This window comes from Mytilus galloprovincialis, chromosome 8 (assembly GCF_965363235.1).
Source record: "Mytilus galloprovincialis chromosome 8, xbMytGall1.hap1.1, whole genome shotgun sequence".
NCBI lineage: Eukaryota > Metazoa > Mollusca > Bivalvia > Mytilida > Mytilidae > Mytilus > Mytilus galloprovincialis.
The window spans coordinates 39,885,339-39,896,527 of NC_134845.1; the positions used below are offsets into that span (position 1 = coordinate 39,885,339).

General features: G+C 34.3%; 1 long non-coding RNA gene across 2 annotated transcripts in view; it reads left to right on the forward strand.

Moving 5' to 3' along the window:
* Nucleotides 1–8,094, forward strand: part of LOC143043279 (uncharacterized) — a 65,771-nt gene extending 57,677 nt beyond the window's left edge. The window contains exons 3-5 of one of the 2 annotated variants that reach the window (XR_012968290.1): nt 3,216–3,283; nt 7,664–7,704; nt 7,973–8,094. This is a non-coding gene — a long non-coding RNA (uncharacterized LOC143043279). The remainder of the gene's footprint in view (nt 1–3,215; nt 3,284–7,663; nt 7,705–7,972) is intronic. The other variant, XR_012968289.1, reaches the window with a different exon arrangement.
* Nucleotides 8,095–11,189: the final 3,095 nt, after the last annotated feature.

Below are 11,189 nucleotides of genomic sequence, written 5' to 3' on the forward strand. Positions count from 1 at the left end.
ACGAAACCGGCTTTGAGGTCAAATGTGATTGAACTAAAAGTTATGAATTTATAAAGATATGCAAATGAGTTGACGACCTATTAATAAGCCAATCAAAAAAGTTTATGAATTATTTTGACTGACGATTTCGTCGTAAATAAAATGAGTTACATCCCTTTGCCTTACGTTAAACTTCCAAGATCGTGTAAGACTCAATTTCATTGGTCGAAAAAGACACACCTACGAGGTCACTCACATGTGACCTCAAAGCGGGTTTCGTTAGATCTCCCACGCGACATATCAGAAACAGGAGCGATGAGAGATCGGTTTTTAATTAGATTGACGTCTCGGAAGACAGAGAGCAACTACTGCCCAACAGGACCGATACATTCGTCTTCAGCATCTGCGAGATCGGTTCCGTACGGCTGTCCAACCAGCACGGGAGACTGTCGGCGTCCATAGGAAACAAATTGGAACAAACACGGTAAGACGCCGTTTGCGCAGCAGTGGATTGAGGGCACGGAGGCCTTTCCGTGGTAACATGCTGACAGCAGTACGACGCCAAAATCGCGAATCAAGATTCCATCTTCGCCGTAGTGATGGACGAACTCGTGTGTGGAGACGAAGAGGAGAACGCTATGCAAATTCGTGTATCCAAGAGACAGATCGTTGGGGTTGTGGTAGTGTCATGGTATGGGGAGGAATATCATTCAACCATAAAACTCCTCTCATCACTATCAATGGCAATTTAAACGCTCAACGCTACATTGATGAAGTTTTACGACCGACCGTTATACCGTTTATGGCTGGACATCAAGATGTTAATCTTTTTCAGCAAGATAACGCTCGTGCACACTCCGCACGACTCACAACTGCGTTTATCAACAACAACCATGTTCAGCCTTTTCGCCAGATTTGAGTCCAATTGAACACTTATGGGATCAAATTGGACAAGCCATAAGACGACGACAGCCACCACCAGTCACGCTGCGCCAACTCGAAATTGCATTGCGAGAAAAATGGACAAACATTCCACAACACCGTATCCGACGTCTGGTCAGGTCAATGCCACGTCGTTGTAGAGATTGCGTTGCAGCACGCGGTGGACACATTCGTTATTGAGACTGTGAGTTAGTGAATTGTAGCGTTGTGTTGCATTAATGTATTGCATTCGAATCGTGGTAATTGAACATTTTTGGTTGACTTTTATCTTTAGATAAACCCTTTAACTGTCTTTAACAGTTACTGTACACAAAATATTATTTTTTATACAAATGTTATTTCTAAAAAACTTAGTGTTGCGTTTTCATTGGCACTCAGTATATAACGGAAGGTTATGCGTCTGTCATTCAAGTGAGACACTTAGCTATGAAACCAGGATTAATCCACCATTTTCTACACAAGAAAATTCCTGTACCAAGTCAGGTATCCTTTCGTTTGATGTGTTTGAGCTTTTGATTTTGCCATTTGATATAGGATTTTCCGGTTTTTTAATTTTCTGGCGTTGTCAGTTATTTTCGACTCGTTAGTTTCAATGTCCCTTTGGAATCTTGCGCCTCTCTTGTAGTCGTCTCCTCAAAAGTTTTACGGACGCCGTCTTGATTGGTTTGACCGTTATGGAATATTTTTGTCATGGATGACCACGAACATGTTACACTTGTTGTAGCCAATATTCTGTCCTCTTTTCATCCGCTCGTGCGGGTGCACTCGACTCCAATCTTAATGGACTAGGATTGTCAGTTTTCCTATCGAAGGTCGGTGGCTTTCTCCAGGCATTCCGGCTTCCTCCACCAATAAAAACTGGTGTCACTTAATAGCCTAAATGCGGTGCTTAAAAGAAGCGTTAACACATCAAAAATAAAAATCAAAATCCTCTTTTGATCGCTATTTAAAGATTATTTGATTTTTTAAAACCAGAGAGTGTGTCTAAGCTACATTCACATCAAAGGACAATAGCTATGAAATGGGATTTTTGCAGAGAAACATCATCGAATTTGAAAACCATAATCTGTTTATCGCTATATGTACATATGTATTGCAGATGACGTCGTTGATGTTTTTTTAAAAATTGTGAACAATACGTGCGCCTTTCCGAAGTTCGATTTTCATTCGAATTATAAAATTTGCATCTCCATTTCGAAGGGCGACTCGAGTGAATCAGAAACTGCTTCCCATTCCAGAGATTCCAAGTTCATCCCCAGTTTTAGATGGGGTTTCTTGTTGCTCTACTTTTGATATCTCTATAGTTGTTGATGGCAATATGCGTGTATTGATGGGTTTAGATTGTCAGTATACTCAATACTTCTCTCTTTTGTAAAATAAATACGATTATATTGGAAAGTAAAAATATGATTTAAGGAATAACAGTACTGTAGTTGAAGAGTTGCCACCGTCAATTGTAGATTTGACGGTGGCAACTCTTCAACTACAGTACTGTTATTCCGATTCTAATGCATTACAAAAAGAAATAATACGATAAAACTTGAAAAAAGGTCTAAATTTGACAAATAAAAAAAATCCGCGAAACTTCATGAATGATTTTGGCGCAAAGACGTCATGGCTAAACGTGACGTCATACAAATGAAAACTTACAAACTGGAGATTTTTACGTTACCTGTACGATTCAAATTCGGATAAAATTACATTAAAACGGCGAATTCGAGGTAGGTGTTGTTTTAATTTCGATTATATAGTAGTAATCGAACATTTGTTGATTCAACAATTCAAAATGGCGGGTCCATTCTTAGTTACGCCTGGTCAACTGTGGATTTGACGGCAACTTTTAGCCAATGAAAAAAATTGTTACATACAAATTGCATTAGAATAGTTGATTGACCTTGCTTATAATCTAGTGGCGTGGTATTATTGCAAGCGTATTCAGGATGAAGCAATGACATTTTAATCTGTCGATGGTTATCTTCGTACGTTTGAAATACAGCTTGTTGAACAAACAGCATTCACTGACTGTCATCCACCGAACAGTATAGTGCTTATGAACAGAACTCATAAGAAATATGAATTTAATAGGCAAAGATGAGCTTAGATTTAAGGCTACTCTGCTTAGACTACTTTTTTTTTGTATTATTATAACAAACAAAGTTTATCTTAACCCTCTGAGTCCCAAACGGTTAATACAGACATACACGTGAAAGAAGCAACATTGACATATGATATTATAATGATTTTTAAAAAGATTTATTCATGTATACATATATATATTTTTCATTGGTATTTAGATGCCGGCCGGTTGGATCGTTCAAAAGTTAATCTTATTGTCTCGCTATATTCGTGACAGGTGGTTTTAGTAAGTACCCAATACAACAGTCAACCTCCATTTTTCTTGATTTTTCTTATTTTTACATTTGATTTTAACACTCAACATTAGTTGTAAGCATTCAACATACGATTCAACATTCAATATGCGTTTACAACATCCATTTTTTTAATTCAACATTCGTTTTTGGTCATTCGATTTCAACATACGTTTTTAATCATTTGATTTCAACATACGTTTTTAATCATTCGATTTCAACATATTGTAAACGAATTCTGAATTTTCAAAGCGAAAATTGTATGTTAAAATCGAATGATTCAACACTCGTTGTGAACATTCATCATTCAATTTGGAAAAAACCCACCTTTTTCTGGGAGTTAATTTAAACATTCGGTTTTAACATTCAACATTCGAATTTAATACTTCAACGTAAAATATCAACATTGAACATTCCATTTTTACGTTCAACATTCGAATCGAGTGATTGTATTGATCGACTGGTATTTATTTTTTAAAACGGTTCCAAATTCTACATTCAGCATCTGTTTAAGATATTCAATTGTCGTTTTTTATATTCAAAATTCGATTTTCACCATTCACAATATTAGTTCAACATTAAACATTAAAATTTGGTAGGTTTTATTTCAACTTTGAACTATTTTGTGATAAATGAAGACATTTTCCTTTAATTTGCATTACTATCATTACACATCAGTGTAACTACTATTTTGAGGCTCCGGAGTCAGTTTTATCATAAAAAAAACAAAAAAAAATAACGATTAAGATTGATTGTAAGTCATAAAAAAATAAGTATATTTACAACCAATCTTAGTCGTAATTTGTTTTTGTGAAACTGCCTCCTGCCTCCTGTGTCATAGTGCGGTGACTTTGAATTAACAAATAATTTTCAATGTAAAGTGTTTTGCTTTAGTCAGTTTGATAAAGACATGTGCTATATCAATGATATTTTGTATGAAGTTGCATTATTTATCAGTATATATTAGTTTTGACGATTCTTTTGAGGCCCTGCCTCCTATGTCATGGTCCGGTGTCTTTGACTCAATAAGCAATTTTCAATGTAAAGTTTTCTTCTTACGCCAGTTGTATAAGAAAATCATGTGCTAGATATTTCGAATAAAGCGACTGAACAGTTTATCTATGTTGCTGTCCATCAGAATGTCTTTTTCTGAATTTTATGTGTCAACAGTTTAAAAAAAATCATATGTGAAGAAGATCTTAATGATTGTACATTGTTAATGCAGAACAAAAGTCTGCACCTCATAGAAAATTTGAAACGAGAATATCAACGGTTTCATGTATGCAAAAACTTAAAAATAAAAGATGAAAAGATTACAAATGTTCGATTTGTAGGGGTTATTTGACCTTGACCGTATTTTCATTTGTTAAATTTTTCAAGGTATGGTCAGATTTCAAGATGTTATTACTCAGTCAACTTTTAAAATGACTGATTTACATTCAAGCAGTAAATAATGCCAATTTAAAAATTTCTGTTTGAAGTCTTATTTTTTGTAAAATTTTCTATTTGATTGATATATAGACAATACTAGTGCATTGACTTGACATATCAGCGATATAAGGATGAGGCTTAGAAACGGGGAAATGCGAGGCTCTTCCGAGCTTTTCCCCCGTTTTCACTTTGGGTCTCATCCTTATATCGTTGATATGTCGAGTCAATGCATTATTATTGCCTTTATACTGCAATCGAAAAAAACTATTTTCAATTGTTGTTTAATGTGTTAATGTTATTATTTGATTTAAATATTGGGAAACTACCCCCTTTTATAAAAAGGCCTCATATCATGCAGGCGGGGAAATATACAACACAATGAAATGTACAATACCTGTTGAAACCATAATCGATGGGGAACGAATTTGAGAATGAACTAAAACATTAAAAATAAGCATGCACATAATACATTTATTTCCCTTGATTGAGGGAAATATGATGTTTTGTTCAAGGTCACATGGGGCAGTCTCAACCAATGAAATCTTTGTTTAGCTGTCGGTATTTAAGTATAGTGGAATAAAATGATTTATAGTTTACAAACCAAAAATATTAACAAGTGTAATATGTTTTTTTTTTCTCAAAAAATTGCAAAGCAATAAGTTTTAGTTGTTGTATACATTGGAATCAAGAACAGGTTGGTTGAATAGGTCGTATGTATAATTAATTATAATTTCGGCAATTTCTATTTAAATATTCACGAGGAAAAGTGATATCAGGTCAGTGACTGATACACGGTCAACGCATTTTGACTGCTCAAATAGAACTAGTGCAGTATAAATTATTTTATTGAACGATGCAGAGGTTATTTGATATTTGAATTTCGATTAGATTACTTGAACGATGCTTGTCATAGTTGAAAGACTTCAAAATAAATAATTGCGTTGACATATCAGTTTTCCATCTTTTACATCAATATAAAAAAGAAGATGTGGTATGATTGCCAATGAGACAACTGTCCACAAGAGACCAAAATGACACAGACATTAACAACTATAGGTCACCGTACGGCCTTCAACAATGAACAAAGCCCACACTGCATAGTCAGCTATAACATGCCTCGAGATATGACAATGTATAACAATGCAAACGAGAAAACAAACATATGTAACACATAAACAAACGACAACCACTGAATTACAGGCTCCTGACTTTGGACAGGCACATACATAAATAATGTGGCGGAGTTAAACATGATCTCAACCCTCCCCTAACCTGGGACAGTGGCATAACAGTGCAACATATGAACGAACTATAAATCAGTTGAAAAGGCTTAACTCATCAGAAGGACAAAAATACAAGTGGACGTGGCCGGGTACTTGTACATCCCGACAACAAAAAGACATGCAGAACAGATCTGAGAGTTCTCGCAGTTATCTGACAGCTTGTTCAAAGCCACTAACAACTAATACAAAAAAATCATGCATCTGAGACTAAACTATCAAGGCTTTATTAATAAGTTATAATTGATTGAACTGCTTTTAAAATTTACTAATGAAATTTGAATTTGTTTCCGTTAAAAAGACTTTTGTCTTTTGAAACTATGGAGATACACGCATTGTTATTGAATATTTGCATGAATAAACTAGCGATATTGTGGTTGGAAATCTAGAAAATAACATTATCTATTAATATTTGACATTTCAGGGGTTTAACGAGATTTTATGCGATATGGGTTTTACTGATTGTTATAAGCCTTGCCATAACCGGTTTATGATGATCACAATTTTGATAACTTTTCTTTAAAAATGAAAATAAAAACAATGCCAAAATGTTCAAGCTTTATTTGGGTAAGTTAATTTGATGCAAACATACGATATGTATTGCGTCTTTTACTAGTATAAGAGGAAATAATCTTTGACGGTTTTATCGTATTACTGTGTAAATAAATATACCGGGATCGCTATATTTCAGACGTGTTGCCCATCACACAAGAACTGTTGCAGAAAACATCACGTCAAACATTTGGATTTAATAATATGTTTATTTTTGTTCTTTATTTTCATAAAAATCATAAATCTTCTGTTTGTTGATGTACTAGATATTATTCAGTATATTATCAGTCTATAGAAGAAGCGAATCGATATAAACTTTTCTTATATTAACGAGCGATATTGTCTTAATATATCAACGAGTTGCATTGTGGGAAATTTCAGACGAATGTTAGCATTTGTACGAAGAAAGGCAGATTTCTCGTTTAAAGTAATGACTCTTTTCATAAACAGGGTGACATTTAACACGACATACGTCTGCTGTATAATTTCAATGAATTATTTTATGTAATAACTATGGAAAGTCAACAGGGTCAAAACTCTTAATTCGTAACTTATGTATATAGTAACTTAAACTACAGCATTTCAAGCAAATTTGAAACGGGATGCATATGTCCTTCAGGTCAAGACCTATCTGCACATCGACCGTGCAAGGGCTGTATAGCCAGTCAAGGTCGTTAAAAACTTCCATTTGTTGCTATCTGCCCTGAAAATTTTAGACGCATCAGTCAACCTTTTGTTGAGATGCTGTCTCAAAATTAGTAATTTTATTGAAATTTTACAGTTCTTGATTATTATTTTGAATATTATAATAGATAGAGGTAAACAGTAAACAGCAAAATTGTTCGATAAAGTCAGATCTACAACAAATTCAGAATGACCAAAATAATCAATTAACCCCTTTAGGAGTTATTGTCCTTTATAGTCATGTTTTTTACAATTTTTTTTACAATTTTTTTTACAATTTTTGTAATTTTTTACAAAGTTCTTTCCTGAAACTACTGAGACAAATTTAACCAACCTTGGCCAAGTCAAAGAAACTAAACAGACTAAAAGATCATATACAAGATCAACAAAATAGTGATTTTTGTCATGGTCTATTCTCTTTTACAGGGTTGAAGAGTGTCCTTTGTTTGATATGGCCATAGACCAAGGTGAGCGACACAAGCTCTTGTTATGGACGCTAATAACTTATATTCCTATTTATTATGCATGACCTTGATAATATTTCAGGAAAACATACCTTTCATGTATGAAACTAGTGTTGAACTATTTGTATCTAGTGTTAAACTATTTGTAATTAGATTTCTATGTTAAATAATTGCTTTTAAATATTCTAAATTATTACTTTAATCTTATAAATGTAAAGTTTAGTCATACCCTGTCAATGTTTTTTTCATATTTGACATTTTTCTTCTTTAGATTTTGCTGTCCAGTGTTTGTGACGATACCATCCTGATGTTGGTTAAGATGTATTTCTGCAGTGTTTGTCATTGACTTTTTTTTTGAATTTTAAAAGTAAATAAAACACAGATCTAGTAAAATATAATTGTTGTTTCTTGCTAGATCAATAAATAATTAAAAACGATAAAATAAAGTACGAAGCTAAGTATAAGCTAAAGAGCATTGAGGTCCCAAAATTCCGAAAGGTTATGCAAAAAGCAGCTTACGTAATCTGTTCCTGTGGTAATAGTTATCAAAAGTACCAGGATTACAATTTTATACGCCAGACGCGCGTTTCGTCTACACAAGACTCATCAGTGACGCTCAGATCAAAATAGTTCAAAAAGCCAAATAAATACAAAGTTGAAGAGCATTGAGGACCCAAAATTCCAAAAAGTTGTGCCAAATACGGCTAAGGTAATCTACTCCTGGGGTAAGAAAATCCTTAGTTTTTCGAAAAATTAAAAGTTTTGTAAACAGAAAATTTATAAAAATGACCATATAATTGATATTCATGTCAACACCGAAGTGCTGACTACTGGGCTGGTGATACCCTCGGGGACGAAACATCCACCAGCAGTGGCATCGACCCAGTGGTGTAAATAGTTATCAAAAGTACCAGGATTACAATTTTATACGCCAGACGCGCGTTTCGTCTACATAAGACTCATCAGTGACGCTCAGATCAAAAAAGTTCAAAAAGCCAAATAAATACAAAGTTGAAGAGCATTGAGGACCCAAAATTCCAAAAAGTTGTGCCAAATACGGCTTAGGTAATCTACTCCTGGGGTAAGAAAATCCTTAGTTTTTCGAAAAATTAAAAGTTTTGTAAACAGAAAATTTATAAAAATGACCATATAATTGATATTCATGTCAACACCGAAGTGCTGACTACTGGGCTGGTGATACCCTCGAAGACGAAACGTCCACCAGCAGTGGCATCGACCCAGTGGTGTAAATAGTTATCAAAAGTACCAGGATTACAATTTTATACGCCAGACGCGCGTTTCGTCTACATAAGACTCATCAGTGACGCTCAGATCAAAATAGTTCAAATCCAAATAAATACAAAGTTGAAGAGCATTGAGGACCCAAAATTCCAAAAAGTTGTGCCAAATACGGCTAAGGTAATCTACTCCTGGGGTAAGAAAATCCTTAGTTTTTCGTAAAATTCAAAGTTTTGTAAACAGAAAATTTATAAAAATGACCATATAATTGATATTCATGTCAACACCGAAGTGCTGACTACTGGGCTGGTGATACCCTCGGGGACGAAACGTCCACCAGCAGTGGCATCGACCCAGTGGTGTAAATAGTTATCAAAAGTACCAGGATAACAATTTTATATGCCAGACGCGCGTTTCGTTTACATAAGACTCCTTTGTATGTATAAAGTTCAAAATTAATTGTTACTTAATTCCCATCCATTTCAAATTATAGAAAGTTGAAGTTTTACCATGGCTTGTGAGTATATGTAAGAGGGTAGTACACCTAATTGCGGCCGAGCTTAGCGAAAGTTCGTGCGACATAATCAGTCAAACAAACTTTATTAGATTAACTCTCTAAGGAACGAACGTATTCATTGGTCAATTCAAACCTTCGACCTCAAAACTGCGAAAATAGAACACACGTACTATAATGTTGAATGGACTGATTAATATTCACGTAGCTGGTCAAGGTCGTTTAAAGCGTGCGACATAATAAGTCAAACAAACTTTATTAGATTAACTCTCTAAGGAACGAACGTTTTCATTGGTCAATTCAAACCTTCGACCTCAAAACTGCGAAAATAGAACACACGTTCTATAACGTTGAATGGACTGATCAATATTCACGTAGCTGGTCAAGGTCGTTTAAAGCTTCCATCGTCGTATTCGCATACATGATTCCAATCACAATTCTAGCTTTTATAAATGTGCATGTGAAATTCATAAGTTTTATAATTTTCTGCAATTGGCAGTAAAGTTTAAACTTTAAAATCTTAACAGTTTTCATATCTAAATATTCAATTTAAATGTCTCCTCTAGATCAAGGGACGACATCAAAAGTTCAATGTAGAATAAAAAAAAACTCATTTTTTTTCACCCCCCCCCCCCCCCCCCAAGCTGCTTATCCTGCCTTTTCATTTACTCAATGGACCCGATGAATTAACGTTGTACTTGAAAAATGAAACCGTACTTTACTACAAACACTTTTCACATTCTTTGCCAAGTTTTATGTATTCGACATAGGATAGTGATTTTGTTCTGATTCCGTTTACTTGAGAAAAAAAATCCAGAAATTGTAAGTAAATTTATAACATGTAACCAACCATGCTTTGTTAAGAAAAAACTGAGATGGCCAATCATGGCACAGGGGATGATTAAATGTAGTTTATATTAAACTCCAACGATTTACTTCATTAGGTTTTGCTATTCTCGGTTGAAAAACGAACGTAAATTATATATTGTAAATATTTATAGACCGTTGGTTTTCCCATTTAGATGGTTTTACACTAGTAATTTTGGGGACCTTTATAGCTTGTTGTTCAGTGGCTCCGTGTTGAAGGCCGTACATTGACCTACCATGGTTTACTTTTATAAATTGTTATTTGGATGGGGAGTTGTCTCATTGGCATTCACACCACATCCTCCTATATCTATGTAAATAGACACAAACAGTTTTTAAAAAAAGTGTTTATTCATTAAATCATTCAAATGTATCGATAGAAAGGTGAGTTTCTTCTTGTGCATGGATTTAGTCGTCCTTAATTTCTTGATATTTTGTTTATCAGTTTATCATACACGTTTCGTTTTGTATTTCATTTTAAATACGAATACATACTATATATACTTTAGCGGAAAGTTCAACAATGTTATGCAGCTCTATTCTTACAGTATAAAATTAAAAGATAAATGTTAATCCATTTAAAATCAAAAACAGTACATTTATATTTAAAAAAGAAGATGTGATATGATTGCCAATGAGACAACTCTCCACAAGAGACCAAAATGACACAGAAATTAACAACTATAGGTCACCGTACGGCTTTCAATAACGAGCAAAGCCCATACCACATAGTCAGCTATAAAAGGCCCCGAATTCAAACAAGAATTGTCAAGGCCGTAACTAGCCTCTTTAAAAAGTGAGGCAAAATATATTCGGAAAAATGTTTGGCGAGTGGTCTGGGGGCCGCTTAAATTTTAGATATTTTTTT